The sequence below is a fragment of the Sphaerodactylus townsendi genome, linkage group LG11 (genome assembly GCF_021028975.2).
Source record: "Sphaerodactylus townsendi isolate TG3544 linkage group LG11, MPM_Stown_v2.3, whole genome shotgun sequence".
Taxonomy (NCBI): domain Eukaryota; kingdom Metazoa; phylum Chordata; class Lepidosauria; order Squamata; family Sphaerodactylidae; genus Sphaerodactylus; species Sphaerodactylus townsendi.
Window position 1 is genome coordinate 59,579,834 of NC_059435.1, and position 19,147 is coordinate 59,598,980.

Genomic DNA, 19,147 nt, shown 5'->3' on the forward strand with positions numbered 1-19,147 from the left:
AGCTGTATGATAGCACTCAACCATCCTCCCGGCAGCCAGTTCAAGAGCGCTGACCACCAATTGGTCAATCCAGCAGACTTTAGGCTGGATACAACTTTTTGCAATTCACGCACTTTCATATGAATCAATTGGGAGTTATCAGAGAGATTAAAACAACACATATTATGTACATTTTCACAACCTTGGTGATGCAGTAATAGCAAGTAGTCAATAGCGGCACGATTATCTAGAATCGCTTGACGAAGTTCCTGCTGCTCGGAGGCCAGGGCATCCAGAGCGGTGGAGGTGGAGTTGATAGACTTCGCAAGGGCACAGGCCAGGACGGCTGATGGTCTTGGTGCTACAGGAAATAAGTCTGGGGACTCCCACAAGGGAAGTCGCGAGGAAAACATACTCCGCCTTGGCTAGAGTCACTGGCGTCATCCCGGCAAAGGGGCGAAGGGAAAGGGGAGCCGTGGCGTGGGCTTCCGGGGTGGAGCCTGAGGCAGAACGATGGTGAGGCGGCAGCAGAGAGTTCCGGCAGACAGATGCAACAACAACAAATAACATAACTTCTAAAATTAAAGCATGCAATAACTTCCATGATCAGCTGGGTTACAGTACTCAATAATTCCTTTGGAGGTCGGCTCCAAAGGGCATCATGTAAATGGAAACAATAAACATAGCTAAACAGTACATAGGCTAGATGTAAGGAAGGAAGGCAACCCGTGGTTGCATAATTGTCCAATGCATGGCTCTTGCTGTTTGACTACCAAAGCTACAGAGCGATGGCGTTAGAGTCCATGGGTTTCTCAGAGGCGTAGGAGAGCTACTGATAGTCTTTAGCATTGCAGGTTCAGTGACTCTCCACGAGCAAGGTTGTGAGAGAAGGCGTGTTCCAACAATTATTCAAAGCTGAAAACGAGGAGAGTTCCAAGGGTTAATCTATCAGGAATGTTCCTGGCTGCAATTCCAAGTTTCAGCCAGGGGGCGGCAGAGAGGGAGAGAGAATGGCGGCTGTAGATGAGGAGCAGCGACACACAGCGTCAACCTTTGAGCCATTCACGATCTCCGTGGAAGAATGGGTGTACTGGTTCCAGAGGTCCCTCCCATCTTGGCCCCAGGCTGGGGGGTGGTCGGGCTCTCTCTCAACAGCAGGCGTGCTGGGTCGGGATCCTCCAGGAGGCCCAGCTCCATCTCCGGGATAGGGCTGGCCTGGCATGGCGAGCTGGACTCCTGTATGGAAGAGAAAAAAACAAGCGGCACGCTTTTCCCCAGGGTTTTCGCGTGCTGGCTGAGTTAGTTCTTATAGATGACAATGGAAAGCCCGAGCCCTGAGTGGGGGGGGCGGGCAATTTTTTGATGGAGAATAGAGAAGAGTACTTTGGACATGGTCTGCTGGATGAGACCTTGATTGGGTCAATAGGGGGGACTACTCCCCTTTCTTTCGTTTGTTTTGGCCAAGCTTTCCTTAGGTGCAGTTGGCCCATTCCGACAACGATCACTTGCAACACGCAAGGCGTACACAAGGCAGAGAATTGCCCAAAGGCTTAGGAGACGGGAGAGGTCACATCCAGGTCGGGTGTGGGTTTTGCAAAGCAACTTAAACAAGTCACAATTATAGTCATATCGTATTATAGCATCCATACAGGAAAGATGTAGAGAAGATGCAAAGAAACAGTTCCTGGGCTTGAGGTTTGATCACAGGAACAAATTGAGAGGGTTTGCAAAAACCCGCTTTATCAGATCCTAGATCTAGAGGTGGGGTCGTCAGCCCATTAGAAAGAGGGAGGGTGTGCAGAAAGGAGGGCAGGGGGGGAGGGTTTGGAAGTCAGCTCTACCTTCCCTCCTGTAAAGAGGACTTTGGCCGGTTGGGCTAAACTTCCTACCTTCACAGCTGAGGCTGTTAGCCAAGATAGGTAATGGCTGAGAGACCCCCCCTTGGCACTGTGACTAGCCAGGGGAGAGCTCAGCGAAGGGAAATGTGGGGTATGAAAAATGATTTTGGCTTCATATGTAAACTTAGCCCGCGCCAATGTGGCAGTGTAGGCCCAGATGGGCGAAGGAAAAGGTTCTCAAGGAAAGGTTTGAAGAGTTTTGAGGGTTTAAACTAAGATGGAAGGCGGCCTGAAGCAGGTCCCATCGGCCTCCTAGGGAGCATGCGAGCTGCGTCCTGTTTAGGGTTGATGCTGTAATGGGTGAAGCCTTTCAAGGCATTGGCACCACATAGTCAAGGAGAAACTTTTAATTGAAGCATAAGAGCATAGCTTAGAAGCAATGGACAAATCCCTCTGATGAAGGGAAAATTTTAGGGGTCTCTTGAAGGGGTAGGACATACAGAGCATATATATAGGCATACAGAGTATAGTAATGAGGGGAGGATTGCATCTCTGATTTGAGGTCTTGCTCTCTGGATCTTGCGGTCCTTGCAGGCTGTGATCCTGCTTTCCCTGAAGTACTGGCGACTTTGCTGCCACTGGGAGCTTTGAGCTTAGGGCTTTGCACAGGCACCGAGGAGACTCTGAGATCTGATTTGATCCTTACAGCTGCTTGTAGTTCAGTGATTGTGGACTCTGCAGAGATTTTGAAATGCGTGCCACTCTGTGGCACTGGCGGAGGCATGGTGACTTTGGAAATAGAAGGGGCTAGCAGAGCAGGAAGTATAGACATAGGGGGCAAGCAGCGAGATTTAGATTAGCTGAACTTAGATCAGACTCGAGGTGAAAGCATAGGGGCAGGATGATCGGATGAACTTGGCAGTTCCTGCGGGATGTTTGTCCACACCTGGATGTGGATGGCTCCTAGTGCGTGGAGTCGATGACCCCTGGGATGATGAACAATCCCTGTTCAGCGGCAGAAGCTTTTGGGCAAGAACCAGCCTAATGGTCTCCGTGGGGATGGGATCACTATACTGAGCTGGAGAGCGAAGATCGTGGGGAGCTCTGGGGAAGGGTTTGAATGCGGGCCTTGGTTCGGGCTGGAAAGATGCCGAGTCTTGCGGGCCTTCCAGCAGGCTTTGGGAGACACCGGTCTTAGACCTCCCTGGGGTCTTAAGCCCTCTGGGGAGACCCCCCTCCTTCCAGACTGTAAATTTCGCCGAACGATCTACAGTCCCTACGGAGGTGTCCTGGCTTGTTGCCGAATTCAAACCTTCGTCTCGGGAATTGTCTCAGGGCGGAGAGAGGGCTGTAGCTAGAAGGCTGGCTTGATGGGCGAAGACCCGATGTCCTGGCAAGCTTTGAGCATGTAGGCGTTCAGGGTTCCTACCTAAGCCTGGCGGCTGCTGCGGCACTCAACCCGAGGCGTTCTCTTTAGCGAAGCAAGGAGTTCGCCCTGGGCCTCCCTGGTTGTCAACCTGCCTTTTGAGCTTCCTGGAGCCTGTTCACAAACTTCGGCATAGGGCTCTTGGGGTTTGCGGATGGTGGGAGAAACTCTGGGTTGGCTGGCGACATTGGGAACCTTGATAAGCGTAGCAAGGCACTCAGAAGCGACCGTAGAGTGGCCTCGGAAGCAGGACTAATCTGATGGATTGGGGTTGGTGAAGGCATGTCGAAGCCGTAAAGCTGCTTGGCCCGGCGGTGTGAGGCGCCGCCAGGGTGGCTGCCCTGTTGAAGCACTGCTGGCGGAACTTCGCTTTCCCAGATCACAAATTGTGCAGGGCTCAAGAGCATCGCGGAAGGTGGTTTTCCAGTCGTCGGAACCATTAAGTGATTCCCTCGCGATTGCCTCCAGCATGCCTCTCCGCGTAGGGGCTAGTGATTCCCTACGTCCGCGCCAAACTCGCGGAGCTCAGTGAGATATTATAGCTCAAGGCATTTTCGACAACCAGCGAACTATGCCATCCTCCCTACGGTATCCGTGAAGTGGAGCGGGGCATAATGCGAGGATATCGGCTCGTCTTCCGTCAGGAACCTTTGCAGATCGTGGCCTAATACGTTCTGCTAGAGTTTCGAAAACCAGCGCCATTACGATGGCTGGCGGATCGCGGTGAAAACCGGAGAAAAATGAAGCGAACAAAGGAGGCTGAGCCGGAGCGGGAGAAATTGAAAATGGGCGGAGGAGGAGCAAGGGGGGCAGAAGAGGAGGACAGAATCCAATTTAAGCGGATAGAAAATTCGGGGTTGAAATTGAAGGTGAAAGATCGAAAGGAGGCCCTCACGGCAAAGGGAGCCATAGGTCTGCAGGCTGATGGCGACATAACATTGTCTCCCGCGTCCAGTAGCAGTGACATCGTAGCGAGGCTCTGTCGCGAAGAGTGCGCCGATGTTTTCCAGATCCTTAAGATTCAATGTCCCCCCTCTGGGTACCATGGACGGTGAGCTTCAATCTCCTCAACCAATTTCGCGCTCCCTTCTCTTTCACGGGGACCCTGCATTTCAGCTTCGCAGCTTTCAGTTCGTCAGCGTGCTTGTCATAAGCCTGCTTTTGCAAGCTCCCCATACTCACCGGTGTTCGATGGGATGAGAGAAATGTCCTAGGGCAGGCGTGTCTCTGGATGCGCCGATCCAGAGGACGAAGGCGATACTGGTCCCTGGATCGCCGATCCAGCGGACCGGTATCGCTGACCCTTTCGAAGCGGCGGTGAGCAGGGTGGAGGTTGAGGATTCCGGGTTTACGGCACCAGCTTGTAGTCGAGCCATGTGGTCGAAGCGCAAAACGAGGCGAGCGGAGATAACATCTGGTGGAGATCGCCAGCAGCGGGGTAGCGGAGGTCGATGTTCCTAGCGAGTCTCCGTGCTGGTTCCTGGCACCTTTTATTGTGATTCTCCGGTGTAGAGGGGAGGAACGGAGGGAGTTCCGGGAGAGCGGGAGGTCGGGAGATCATCATGTGATGCATGATCTCACCTGGCTACGTGCGGAGAGGAGCGTAAGCGTCTGAGCCTAATCCTCACCTGGGGGCAAGACCATTGTCCCTGCGCCCGGTGACTGAGCCAGACAGTTCATGACCCGTGACTCATAGGGGGATGAGGAGTGGGGGTGCGGTGCGACCAGAAGGCCGTAGGTCCGCTGGTGTGCCAACGTTCTACCACGGTGCTGCTGGGTCAGCAGTGCATTACTACAGACCTACCCTGTTTCCCCGAAAATAAGACATCCCCTGAAAATAAGACATAGTAGAGGTTTTGCTGAAGTGCTAAATATAAAGCATCCCCCGAAAGTAAGACATAGCAAAGTTTTTGTTTGGAAGCATGCCCGTCAACCAGACCATGCAGCTGTGGAGCGGAAAAATAAGACATCCCCTGAAAATAAGACATAGCGCATCTTTGGGAGCAGAAATTAATATAAGACACTGTCTTATTTTCGAGGAAACACGGTAAGTTTATGGCTTTCTTGCTTCTTCTAGACAACTAGGCCTCCCGTGCCATGCCAGCATCCAGGGAAAGAATAATTGTCATTATCTAGTCTCTGGGCTGGCAGCCAGGTGGCTCTCTGTAGTTATCAGCTTTTGATAGAACAACCTTCGTACTGTGTACAACTGAAAAAAGTTCTACTCTGGGAATTTGTTGGGGATAAATGGGTGCCAATTAGCCAGGTTCTTTTGAAACGGCTTTTGAACGTGTATACCCAATCTGTGTATCCATAATAAAAGCTACTAAGCAATATACCAGAGTCTAATTATTGAAACAAGATTCAGGGATCTAACACTCTCCATCCCTGCTCGCTCTCTAGGAGTACCCAACTTGACCTGTTTGATCTACCCAAATTTCTTCCTTCTATGTTTATCGTCTAAAACTGTGTATAACGAAGTGTTTGGAGTTCCATTCTTGGCTTACCTGCCTCGTATCCTGGGGCATCATTTGAGAGCTGGCCTAAAACAAGGGTGCCCAGCCTTTCTGAGCCTGCGGGCACCTTTGGAATTCTCACAATATGTGATGGGTGCAGTCACAAAAAGTCCACTGGAAGAGGTGCCACCTTCAGTCTTTTAGGAAAGATCCTTGTTTTGTGGGGGCGGCCACTGCTGTGAAAACAACATTTTTAAAGATCTGCACAGCCTATCAAATCTTCAGTGGCCAATTAGAAGACTTGCTGGGCAAAAAAAACCCCACCTGGCCCAACTCACTTTCTAAAAATACTTGACAGACTCCAGAAAAAGGTGTTGGTGGGTGCCAAGGTACCCTACTTTGGGGACCCCTGGGCTAGAATATCAAAACTTGGATCTGGAAGTCCTAGGATAAGGACTTGGACCTCTTGCAGATAACACAGATAAGAGACCTTCTGCCCTCAGCTTTCTTTTTCTTATTTTGTGAGTTCAGCAACTGGAAAAAGCACAGCAGGTAAACAGATTTAGAAGTTAGTTCTGTTTCATATATTTTTTTCAAACCTGTTGGTCCATGTGTTGTTTTATGCTTGGGACATATGATTTTATATGTTCTATGCTTCTTTGCTAGGGTCTGTTTTCTGTAATATAATAGTATACGCTTTGGGATTTTTCAACTTTTGTAATATTTTCACTCATGCTCTTCCATTCTGATTTATTCAAATGTGTTTTTAATATCTAGTATTTTGATTGTTTTCATACGATTGTATTTATGTTGTGTTTATATTATGTTTCAGATCTGACAAAGCTGTGGTGAAACATGTAAAGGCCTTTTAGTATTCTGTCAATAGATTTTCACTTTCCCACCACACTCTCACATCAATTGTTTTTTGCCTTCTTTTGTCTTGGTGACCTGTGCAACACCTAGGACAGTGGTGGTGAACCTTTGGCACTCCAGATGTTATGGACTAAAATTCCCATCAGCCAATTGGCCTTGCTGGCAGAGGGGCTGATGGGAACTGTAGTCCATAACATCTGAAGTGCCAAAGGTTCACCACCACGGATCTAGGAGAACTGGGTTTGAGCCCCCCATTTTGCCATGGAACTTGATGAGAGACTTCGTGCCTATCATACCCCCTCAGCCAAACCTGGTTCAGAGGATTATTGTTGCGAGGATAGAGTAGAATAGCGGAGAATCATGTGATAAGCTGCTTGGATCTCCACTGGGGAGAAAAAAATGGGATATAAACAAAGAATGGATTGGAAGATACACTGGAAGATACACTGTTTGAGTCTTTCCTTTGTGTTTTGGACCCAGTATGGCAAACATGCCCCTGACTAGTGGCCTGGTATTTTCTGTTTTACTTTTAACTTTGCCAGAACCTTGCATTCAGTGAACAGATAATCTGAAGCATCCCGCACAACTGCAATCTATGATTTTGCACAATGCATCAAATTTTTCAAATGTGACATAAGCAGAATGTTCTAGTGAGCTGGCCATTACTGTCATGCCCCCACAGAGGCTTTTGTTATTTCCTCATTAAGCTTTGGTTTCCCCATAGTTAGCATGGTTTTAGTTCTTTGTTAAGTCTTCTAAGGGAGGGTATTTTAGTTAGCCCCTGTCCCTTTAAGACATTTCCCAATAGGCAGTTTCCTTTTTTTACCCAGCAATCCCCTGTTTTAGTTCTAGCCAGTCAGTCAGAGTGAGGTGCTAAGAGTAGTTGGAGATCGGAATATTCGTGACGTCCATATTATTGTATGGTGGTCCTTATAGCACAAGTTAAGTTTAACAGTAATTAAATCTAGACAAAGACTGAAGGAACTGAAAGGAAGCAAGACACAGTGGACTTTCTTGAAAGCAACCAAGAGAAGACACAGTCTACAGTTGCAAACCTGCTCAAGACAAGCAAGTATTCTGATTAGATAGACCCAAGGGAGGAGTTAGGGTCTTGTTTCTCTCAGGTAATAAACCCATTGTAAGAACTGTTGAACCTGGCTTGTGTCTCCCCCACTCTGTCCCAGGCAAGTACAGAGCACCTCAAATAGATTCACTTGGGGGGCAGAACAATTACTATGTCCTGTTATATAGATTTTGGGATGTTGTGATGGGGAGAAAATCCTTAATTTTCTAGGGAATTCTTCCTTGATCCATTAGAGCTTCCACATTTTAATCTGATGTATTTTGAAATGTGGAGGAAAATGGAAGAAAGGGGAATGAAATAAGCCTCTTTGGGTTCCCTCTTTGGGAAGAAAGGCAAGGTATGAAAAAATTAAACATGTCAGTAAATCCGTTGATGTACCACTAAAATGGAGACAAATGAACAAATGAATAGGACTTCAAGGCACTAATTCTGAGCACTGTATCACCACCTTCCATGACTACATTTCCCAGTGGGAGACATGCACTCCGGAATCTTCTGCAATGCATATAAGATGTATGGGGGCATCTCTTGGACATGTTGTTTATTCATTAGCATCTCAAGCCCCTTCTAGGGTTGTTTGAATAGGTATGCCAATCCTGCTGATGACTGTACAGTCATGCCTATCTTGCCACCTATTTTTAATTAACCATTAAAAGCAGAGTTGGCAAATGGTCACAAAGACAGCCCAATTATTTCTGCAGCTGGAGCGCATCTCAACAAAGGGTAGCTCCATCCTCTGTTTTGTTATTCATGCAAAATGTATCATTTTCTCATTGCGATTTTCTTCCTGAGGGGCCACTAAAAAGATGATTGAGCTTTGTCCGTGCTGACAATGTGATCCTAAGAACACTTTCCGGAGAGCAAAGTCCATTGAATACATCTAAGTAGAATTCCAAATAGACCTGCTTTGGACTGCTCTCTAAAAGTTATTGGGGCCAATCTCCCAAAATGTTGAATGGAAGGCATATTTCAGAACATTTCTCCCAAAACGTTGAGTGGAAGGCATATTTCAGAACAGCATGGAACCAGGGACCCAGAAGGACACACTTGGTGGGGCCCATCAGTCTACTGGAGCCCTCTTTAGCAGGTGCCGTGAATGCTACTTGGTGAGACATGTTTTGGTATCCTCGCAGAGATTGGTTCCTTGCAGAGACTGGTTCCAGCCAGTGTGGTGTAGTGGTTAAGAGCAGGTGGATTCTAATCTGGAGAACCGGGTTGGATTCCCCACTCCTCCACTTGAGTGGCAGAGGTTTATCTGGTGAACCAGATGTGTTTCCGCACTCCTACATTCCTGCTGGGTGACCTTGGGCCAGTCACCGTTCTTCAGAACTCTCTCAGCCCCGCCTACCTCACAAGGTGTCTGTTGTGGGGAGAGGAAAGGAAAGGAGCTTGTAAGCCCACTTGAGTCTCTTTACAGGAGAGAAAGGTGGGGTATAAATCCAAACTCCTCCTCCTCTTCTTCTTCCACAGAATACGTTTTTACTCTGCCTCCCATGTGTCCATCTCTGGCATGAAATTCCACACATGCCTTTTATTTAGGAAAGAACACAAGCCCATGTTATCTTACTCCTTTGGAATTTTGCACCATCCTATTGCCTGTTAGTTTAAGCATAATTGGTGGGGGGGGGGGTGTCTCGTGAAATGTATCTCTCAACCCCAAGTCCTTCTTTCCATCAGACGAGGAGCTGTTGGCTTCTCCTGCGATGAATGCAAAGCATTAGATTGCAAACGTACCTAATCCATCTCTCCTCCCCCATGACTGGAAATCCTGCGGTTAAAATAACACAGCCTCTATTCAGAGCACAAACTTAAAGCCACTAGCTGAAGCGCGATTGAAAGAACTCTCCGGTGGACCGGTCTGCTAGGTGGCTGTTTATCCTCCTCCTGCCGATCCACGAGAGGAAAGCACAGTCTCTGCTGTTTGCGATCAAGGTAATGCTTTTTCTTGGGCTCTTTATGTGTGTGTGTCTGTGAGCGAGAGACAGAAGGTGGCTGCAGAACTGTTGCTATTAATATCAATTGAGTGAAAAAGGCTTTGGGGCTTATAACTGTTCAGCCAGCCTTACGGCAATCTTTAGACGTACAACCTGAGTGAAATGATGGCACGATTCTCTTACACTGTCTTGGACCGACGGTAGCGTACAACACTCGGGAAATCACATGGCACAGGGCAATGTATTTTGGAAGCTGGGACAGAAACTCAGAACAGTGGCCAGACTCGATTTGGTTTTGGGGAACTCGGTCTGATCCTCCTCCACAGCTTGATTCTCCTCAGCTGAATACGAAAAAGCACCAACTCTGTGGGTTTGTCCATCTCGTACAACCCCTGTGCCAAAGGCGAAAGCTGTGCCTGACTGGATCACACAAGCTCTGTTTACAGTGTCAGTCCTAATGCTGTTATAGTAACAAGACAGCCCTGTGTTCCAGCGTAGTCCTTGAAGGCAGCCTGGCCGATAATTAAGCACCTCTCTGTCCACCAAGCTGCTTTCAAAGACTCAGTGAGGGATCGCTCTGAATGAAAACCTCTTTTATGCTGAAATGCAAATAATAAAGCCGTGTCACGCAAAGCGAGACCATTGAAAAAGAACTCTATACATCGTGTTCAGTTGGGCAAACACTACGAAAGTCCTCCTAGCCCCTCGCCCCGCTGTGCAGATAATGAGAGGGAGATCTTGAACCCCAAGTAGAAAATCTGACGCTTAGTGCAAACCGGTGGCCACAATTTAAATATACATACAAGAAGGGAATTGCTTTGTTGACATTTTGGATGTGGGTGGCACATTCTCCAGAGAATGGGGTCCACTCTGTGTCACGTAGAATTGTGGGTTGATCCAGATCACTTCTGGAAGTCTTTTGAGAAGTTTTTGGCTTCAGCCCATATGGGATTATTATTCCTTTATTGCAGAGGATCCAAACTTCCCCCATCACAACCGAGCATTTTGGTTGCAGGCATATGACATATTCTCATATGATTGAGTGCTGGAGGAAGTACAATTCTTTCATCAGATATTTCATCAGATTAGTGGGATTTCATTTGTTGCCATGTGGTGCTGCATCTATATTTGTTCCTTTATTACATTCATATTCTTCCTTTTCCCCATAATACCACTTGAGCTGAAATGTCTCCCATCCAGACATTATCCAGACCTGGCCATGGTCAGTTTCAGAAACATTCCTGTTATCAGGTGCCCTCAGCCACAGCCTAGGTCCAAAGTAGGCCACAAAGTCCTATTAGATCAGGGGTGGGCAATTATTTTTTCCATGGGGCCGCATAAGAAACAGAAAATATTGTGGAGGGCCAGGCCAAAAGGCAGGGGGGCGAGGCGCTTTTGAAAGCCCCGCAGAAGCCAGCAGCCAAGGCAACCGGCTTCTGCGGGGCTTTCAAAGGCGCCTCGCTCCCCAGCACGGAAGGGGGGCCAGTCAGGGTCATCCGGTGGGCCGGATATGGCCCTCGGGCTGTATAATGCCCAGGTCTGTATTAGATAGTACTTGTGACGTAGATGGTGACTGAAAACCTGCACACGCTTGGGGAATTTTGCAAGCATCTCAAACCATTTCTTTCCAAGCGGTCTCTTCAGTTTCAGAGAAGTGCACTTCCATACATCAGATGCTGAGAACAAACATAAGGGGAAGGGCTGGAATGCCTTGGAAGCTGTAGTAGTGTGGTGCAGTAGTTAGAGTGGGGCCCCCACCCCCCACCAGAGGCGTAGCTCCAAGGGGCCAGGCATGAGCCCCTGTGGGGGTGTGGCAGGACGGGGGAGGAGCAGGGACCGGTGCACCAGGTGCTTTCCCCCCCTTCCTACGCCTCTGCCCTCACAACTTTGCTGAGCAGATGTGCTCTTTTGGAATTTTGATAAAATTTAGTTGGTGCCACTCCAGCATAAAATTGCTTGCGTGGTTCTGGGGCCAAACACAAAATGTCAGTGGGTTCCACAAATGTTGGGAGGCTCTAAGCCAAGTGTCTTTGTGTGATTGAGGCAATTTTGTTCTTTTCAGGGGACAAAGGGGTTCTCTCTCTTTCTTTCTTTCTTTCTTTCTTTCTTTCTTTCTTTCTTTCTTTCTTTCTTTCTTTCTTTCTTTCTTTCTTTCTTTCTTTCTTTCTTTCTTTCTTTCTTTCTGCAACTTTTTCACCAAGGAGGCAAACAGAAGCTAGATTGGTTCCTTGCTTTTCAAAGAAAGGGGAACGTCACTCCAAGCAGGGCCACAGGTTTCCAAGCCCAGAGACAGAACATAGCCTGTGACTATGACCAAACTAAGGAGGCACGACCCTGATGCTCTTACCTGGGAAGAGGTAAGCCAGAAGACCCCAGGAAGAAAAAGAATGGTTTAGAAGAAGAAGAAGAGTTTGGATTTATATCCCCCCTTTCTCTCCTGCAGGAGACTCAAAGGAGCTTACAATCTCCTTGCCCTTCCCCCCTCACAACAAACACCCTGTGAGGTGGGTGGGGCTGAGAGAGCTCCGAAGAACTGTGACTAGCCCAAGGTCACCCAGCTGGCGTGTGTGGGAGTGTACAGGCTAATCTGAATTCCCCAGATAAACCTCCACAGCTCAAGCGGCAGAGCAGGGAATCAAACCCGGTTCCTCCAGATTAGAGTGCACCTGCTCTTAGCCACTGCTCTTAGCCACTACACCACTGCTGCTCCTGGTTAAGAGAAGCAGAAGTAGTTAAGAGAAGCAGACTCTGATCTGGGAACCGGTTCCCCCACTCTTCCACATAAGTGGTAGACTCCTATCTGGTGAACTAGATTTGTTTCCTTTCTCCTGCACATGAAGCCTACTAGGTGACCTCGGGCTAGTCACAGTTTTCTCAGAACTCTGTAAGTCCCATCTACCTCACAAGATACCTGTTGTGGGGAGAGGAAGGGAAGGAGTTTCTAAGCTGCTGTTTTGAGGGTATAAAAATCAACTCTTTTTCTTGTTAAGTCAATTGATACAAAGTGCCCCCAAACTACGTGTTTCTTCTTGCCCCATGCAAAGCCCCGTAGATTTCACCCCAAAGACTCACGAAGCAGATGAGTGACAGGGAGCACCATGGTGGGGCCATACATTACCAAACACTGAGTTTGTGTGCTGGACTGGGGTCTATGAGACCCAAGCTGAAGTCCTCAGTTTGCCAAGAAGGGTTGTTGTGAGGATGAGGATGGCAGCCCTGGGCATACTTCTCTGAGCTCCTTGGAGGAAGAGAAGAGTAAAAATATCCTGGAGAGATCATGGCTGGCTGCAGCTGGAAAAAGCAGAGGGCTCTTTTATTGATCCATCAAGGCTCATGTTCTTTGCTTTATCAGCAGTTCCCGCCTTCAGCGCAAGAGTGCTCTTCTGTGTCATTCGTTGTGAAATCTTATTCAGCTGTTGCAGCAATCCAAGTAGCCTTTCTGAAAGGAACACTTTGGCAGGGAAATCTCACGTCTAAATGCATTATTGAGCTGTGCATGAAAAAAAAATTGCAGTATAAGCTAGATAAGATGATGTCTGCAGTTGGGGTTGCGCAGTGTGGAGCGTCGTTGCACAAGGAACAACGGCAGAGGCGGAGTGCTCATGAGGACATGTAGGGTCACATGTCTCCAGGCGCATGCAAGCTGGTCACATGGGGACGGAGAATCGCCGCCACACCCTTCCCCTCATCCCCGCTGAGCTCGCCGCTTCAAACCAGCGGGCCTCCACCAGCCAAAGCAGCCAGGAGGAGTCGCGCCAGCAGCGCCCTTCCCCTCAACCCCGCCAGACTGCTCCTTCAGCCGGCGGAGCCTCCGCCAGAGCAGCCTGGCGGGGCGGGGCCAAGGGGCGCCTGGTGGTGGCTCAGCCAAGTAAGTGGGGCACAGAGGGGTGGGGGGCATGGGAAGATGGGGGTGCCTGGAGCAGGTTTTTTTCTCGGGTTGTTCCACCACCAAGTGCCCTTGCTTGGCCCGCCCGCCCAGGCCTGCTCTGGCCCGGAGGCTCCGTACTGACTTTTAGAAGGAGCAGTCCTGCTGCCAGCGCGGGGTGTTTGTCGAGATTGAGAAGCGCTTAACTTCCGGTTCAGTTTTCTTTTTGAATTAAACTTCACAAATTTGGATTCCAATAACATGAGCTTCTCCAGGGCGCCACCATTATTTTAAAAGAAGGGTGTGACGCTGGCACTCCAGATGTTATGGACTACAATTCCCATCAGCCCCTGCCAGCATGGCCAATTGGTGGGGCATGCTGGCGGAAAAACTGATGGGGGGCCAACCAGTGCCTCTGGAATATAGCAGGTTTTTCTCCAGGTGCCATTTCCCCCCCCCCCATCTCTAAGTACTGGCACCCCTTGGATAGGGCCCAGAACATCACCTTGACAAGCAAGACTCTGTGCTTCATTAGTTTGTAGCCCAGGAGCACTGGACTGGGGCTAGCAGCATTCCTCTTTGAAAAATGTTTGTCAGGTCATTGTTGAAAGAAGCCAGCTTAGGAACTTCAGTGGAGTCTGGCAGTGTTGATTTCTTTTGGGTGCAGCACTCCAGCCTTCTAAAATTTAGCATTCACCCAGCTGAATAACATATGTAGAGCTATCAGCCCCAGAGGGCCGATGACCATTGTCGGAGTTCCAATGAGGAAGTGCAGGTGAGTGAAAGGGAAACAGACATGTTCCATTTGGCCTCAAGATGTGTATGGATGCCTCCTGCTGTGCTGGTCATCTTTTCCTCCTTGTGATCCTTTAATCTATGGGCGTCCAACTCTAGCCTTCCAGATGTTCATGGACTATGATTCCCATCAATTGGCCATGCTGGCAGGAAGACTGATGAGAATGTAATCCCATGAGACATCTAGGTGTGCTAGGTTGAACACCCTGTAACCATTCTGTAAAGGATTCAATGGTGTTGATGTATGCAGACCAGCCGCCCGATATGACTACATTCCACAGGCGGAGGCGGCGAGGCCGAAAGCTTCTTCGACGGAGACCTTATCTCTCCGAGGGAATGAGGCCTCCCGTTCCATGAGAATCGGGAGGGGAATGGATGCGGTAGTTATAACCTGTCGGTGTTTTTTGGTGAGTCTCATTCCTGCCACTGCGTTATAAACGTGAGCTTTCTAAGATGTCTTAATAAGCGGTCTTTTACCCAAAACCCGCGGTCTCGCTGGTACCACTCTATCCCGTCCCTCTTAAGATCTTGTGCACTGTTTCCCTAGTGTACTCACGTCGACGCGAGGGGCGAAGCGTCATGTGGACTTACATGGAAGTCGTTTGGAGGCTATCTATGGATGAAGCCTGTGGATCGGATATCTGCCCGTTTCCATGTGGATTACAAACCTCGGGTGCAGCCTGTCGCGGAGGAAGGCGGGTCTGACCGCTTTCATGCGACAGCGCAGGAGTCCATTGAGCGATTCCTGGACTGCGTACTTTGGTGATGCCCCTAAGAATCCGTGGCCCCAGATCCCGGATTAGCAGCTGGATCTGAAGTGTCGATGGAGCCACGGTGGGCTTGACGTCCTCGCGGTCAGAAGGAAGAGGAGTCGGAAGAGCCTGCACTCGCCTTCGGATCTATTCCTCTCCCATCGAAAGGCTGGGGGGGATGAGAAGTGGGCTACTTGAAGATGCCCAGAAGCATGGGCCGTGAGCGGCAGCTATGGGAAGAGGAAGGAGAACAGCTGCAGCAAGAGCGTGAAAACCTGCAAAGAGACCGGGATGCATTGACTCGCAAGGAGAGAGAGCTGGCTGCCTTGGAGAGGGAACTGAAGCAGCAGCAGAACAGGACAACCCAAGTTGGAGTCTCCGCTGTCACTGGCACAGCCGGCGCCAGAGGGGCGACGCTGCTGGGTCCTGCCACCTTCCAAGGACCGGCTTCCGCCAGAACGCCAGCGGCACCGGCGTTGGTACCTCCACCTCCACCGACCTGGCAGCCCCTGCGCAACCACCGCCCTTGCGGGCTTGGCCATGGAGAGGGGATATTCCAGCCCTCCAATACCTGCCCGTTTCGATGGGACCGCTTCCAACCTTCCCTACTTCATCTTGCCCCTCGATGCCCACATGCAGGACTATGACGATTTATACCGGTCTGAGCGTGAAAAAATACGGGACATCGGCTCAGTCCTGGATGGGGCAGCAGCCGACTGGTTTGTGACTCTTTTGAACCTGCAAGATGAGGATACACTCAAGACGGTGCCCGCATTCCTCCAAGCCTTCAAGGGCTCGCTTCCAAGATCCGAGGTGCTGAAAATGAAGCTATCCTCGCACCATCAAATCTATCCAGCAAGGCAACCGGCTTCGTTTGCAGAATTTGCCCGTGAATTGTGCAGCGCGCCGCTCGACTCCTCCTGAGTGGCCTGAGCGCATGAAATGCTTAATACTTCTCGGATGCTGTCGACGGCAAGTTGCGTGAAACAGTGTTTTTAATTCGGATCCCACTATTGCTGATTGGATCGAATTGGGATCCCCAAGTGGCGTCGGGGAAACCCGCCACTACGACCACTACTCGCGACCACCAATGAAGCCCAACCCGCTTCACCGAGACCACCTCGGCGTGTCGCCCGGCTGGGATTGTGTCTTTACTGCGGAGGACCAGGTCATCTAGCAGCCAACTGCCCGAAAAACAGAAGCCAACCGCTCCGGCTTCAGCGCACCCCATCTGCCAAGCCACCATCCGGGCCGCCCCCAACAGGCGCGTTCAAGGCAGTTATTGAAGGCTGAATTCCAGAGGTGGGTGCCTTTCTTCAGCCCCCCCCATGGACATGGGTTCGACAGACGCGGTGAGTGAAGGCAGCGCCCTCATCACAATCCAAGCGTTTCTGGCCAACCTGCTAAGCATACTATTATAGCCTCAGCCCTTGTAGATTCTGGCTGCTCCCATTGCATTAATGCCCCAGGTGGCGGAGGAACTGGGTCTAGACTAAGTCCCCATTCACCCAAATGGGCGGCAGTCCTCTCGGGGGAAGCGAAGGACTGGCCCAGTTCAAAATGCAGGTCCTCCTCCGCTGCGCCGACCATTGGGAGAAAATTAGTTTTATTCTGGCAGCCAGTGGCCAAAACACTCCATAGTTCTGCCATGGTTGTTGTTGCATGAACCAAAATTCATTTGGAAAGAAAGGATCTTTAGAATTCACTGACCCCTGCGGTGAACACATGAATTGTTCGGCTTCTCCTGGGACACCCCCCTGGCTTCATCAGCGATGCTCGCTCTAACTTGTTCTCCGATTCTACCGACATTCCACCAGCTTACCAAGATTTGGCCAGAGTATTTCAGGAGCAAGAATGCGATCAGCTGCCACCCCATAGAGACATTGACTGCAAAATCGTAATACAGCCAGGCGCAGCTGTCCAAAGGTAGAATCTACCGCATGAGTCCCAATGAGGGAGAAGGAACTTCGTGCCTTCTTAGACAAGAACCTGGGTTCATCTGGCGGGCTACCAAACACACACACACGCTGCTCCTGTATTGTTTGTAAAAGAAAGATGGCTCTTTTTACGGCTCTGCACCGATTACCGAGGACTCAATGCAGTCTCTCTGTCCAATAAATACCCTTTCGTCGTTAATCAAAAGGACCTTCTAGGACGCGATTTGGGCAAGGGACTAGCATCTTCACTAAGTTGGACTTGAAGCTTACTATAGAGTCAGAATTGCTGAGGGGCTATGAACACCTGACTGCATTTAACACGAAGTTTGGACAGTTTGAATACTTAATAATGCCATTCGGGTTAAGTGGGGCCACTGGAGCTTTCAAGTGGTCTCTTTATCAACTAAGTTCTCCATGATTTATTTTGTACAAGGGAGTAGTTGTGTATTTAGATGACGTTTTAATCTATTAGCAAACCATGGAGGAACATGGCGTTGGTTCGAGAAGTATTGAAACGTTTGCTCAACAACTCCCTCTTTGCCAAACTTTGAAATGCTGTTTCCACCAAACCTCTATTGACTATTTGGGTTACCGGATCTCGCCCGAGGGCCTCAAGATGGATCCTGCTAAGATTGATGCAGTCCTCCAGTGGCCTGCCCCTACCAACCGAAAGGAGCTCCAATCTTTTCTGGGTTTTGCTACTTTCTATCGTGACTTTATTCACCCAACTGAACTGACTCTCCCACTCACAGACCTCTATTCGCACTAAGGGTAAAGATCGATTGACTGCCAAACCCGGGGCCCCTTTCCTGGTCTAAAGAATGTCAGACAGCCTTTCAGCTTTTAAAATCTGCTTTTACTGCCGAACCTATCCTGAAGCACCTCTGATCCGGATCTCCCATTTGTGGTTCACGTGGATGCCTCGGACAAAGCGCTTGGGGCAGCCCCAGAAAAATAAAGATGGTAGGCTGGTTCCGTGTGCTTATTTATCCAAGAAATTCTCCGGTGCTGAGCTCAACTGGACTGTAGGGGATAAAGAGACTGCGGCCATCAAAGTAGCAGTTCCACTTGGCGCCACTGGCTGGAAGGGGCTAAACAGACATGTTCAAGTTCTGGTCAGATCACAAGAACTACGCCCTCTCCACCCCCCCAAGATGTCCAGCGAAGCAACTTCGTTGGGCGATTTCTTTTCTCGTTTCTCTTTCACGGTCCACTTTTTCCCCGGAAAGGCCACCCGGGAGGGGTGGAGCTGCCTCACGGGACATTCCACGCACTGTTCTCTCCCCTTCCCAATTAGGGCTGGCTGTCACCCGATCTCAGACATCCGCTCCTCCTTCTCCGCCCATTCCCAGCCTGGTCTCTCCTTTCCTACGGGAACTCGAGGGAGGCGAGGGCTCGCGCGAGCCTCCGACGGAGGAAGGTGACTCCCAATTATAGCGTTTGGAGAATGGCGTTTGGCGGGGATTGTTGGTACGATGTCTCCTCCGTGAAAGCAGGTTCTCGAGGCCTGCCATGACGCCTGCTTCGGCTGGACATTTTGGCTTTCTAAAAACTCTGCATTTGGCCCGCCCGTCAGTTCTGGTGGCGGCGCTACGCGCAAGGACATTGAGACGTATATTAAAGGTTGCTCTGTTTGTGCTGAAGCCAAGAGCGTTCGGGGAAAACCCCATGGTCTGTTGAAACCTCTCTCCGGTGGCCTCCCGCCTCTGGGAAGTCATCTCCATGGATTTTATTACAGATTTGCCAGAAAGTCATGGCAACGCGGTCTTGTGGGTGGTGGTGGACTTATTTTCTAAACAAGCCCATTTTATTCCCTGTGCTTCCATCCCCTCCGCTCCTAAGTTAGCTCGTCTGTTCATTCAGCATGTTTACCGTCTACACTCCGCCCCCGTTAAGGTGGTCTCCGACCGCGGCCCCCAATTCATTTCAAAGTTCTGGAAAGCTTTTCTAGGGTTGTTGGGGCTCGCTGTCGCCGCCGTTCAAAGTGACGGTGAGTCGGAGAGAAACGAACAGAACCCTAGAGCAGTATTTGCGTTGTTACACCAACTATCACCAAGACAATTGGTGCGAAGCTGATTCCGTTTGCAGAGTACGCCTATAACAATGCGGTTCATAGCAGTACAAAAGCATCTTTGAAATTGTGTCCCGTCAAGGCTCCTTCCATGCCACAACTACCTGCATGGAAGCATTGGATCCTCGGAGTTTCAA

General features: G+C 49.7%; 1 protein-coding gene across 1 annotated transcript in view; it reads left to right on the forward strand.

The window, feature by feature from the left end:
- Positions 1–9,344: 9,344 nt before the first annotated feature.
- The window catches only part of JCAD (junctional cadherin 5 associated), an 89,204-nt gene continuing 79,401 nt past the window's right edge, over positions 9,345–19,147 (forward strand). The window contains exon 1 of the mRNA XM_048511278.1: positions 9,345–9,588. The gene's annotated coding sequence lies outside the window, so the exon portion shown is untranslated. The remainder of the gene's footprint in view (positions 9,589–19,147) is intronic.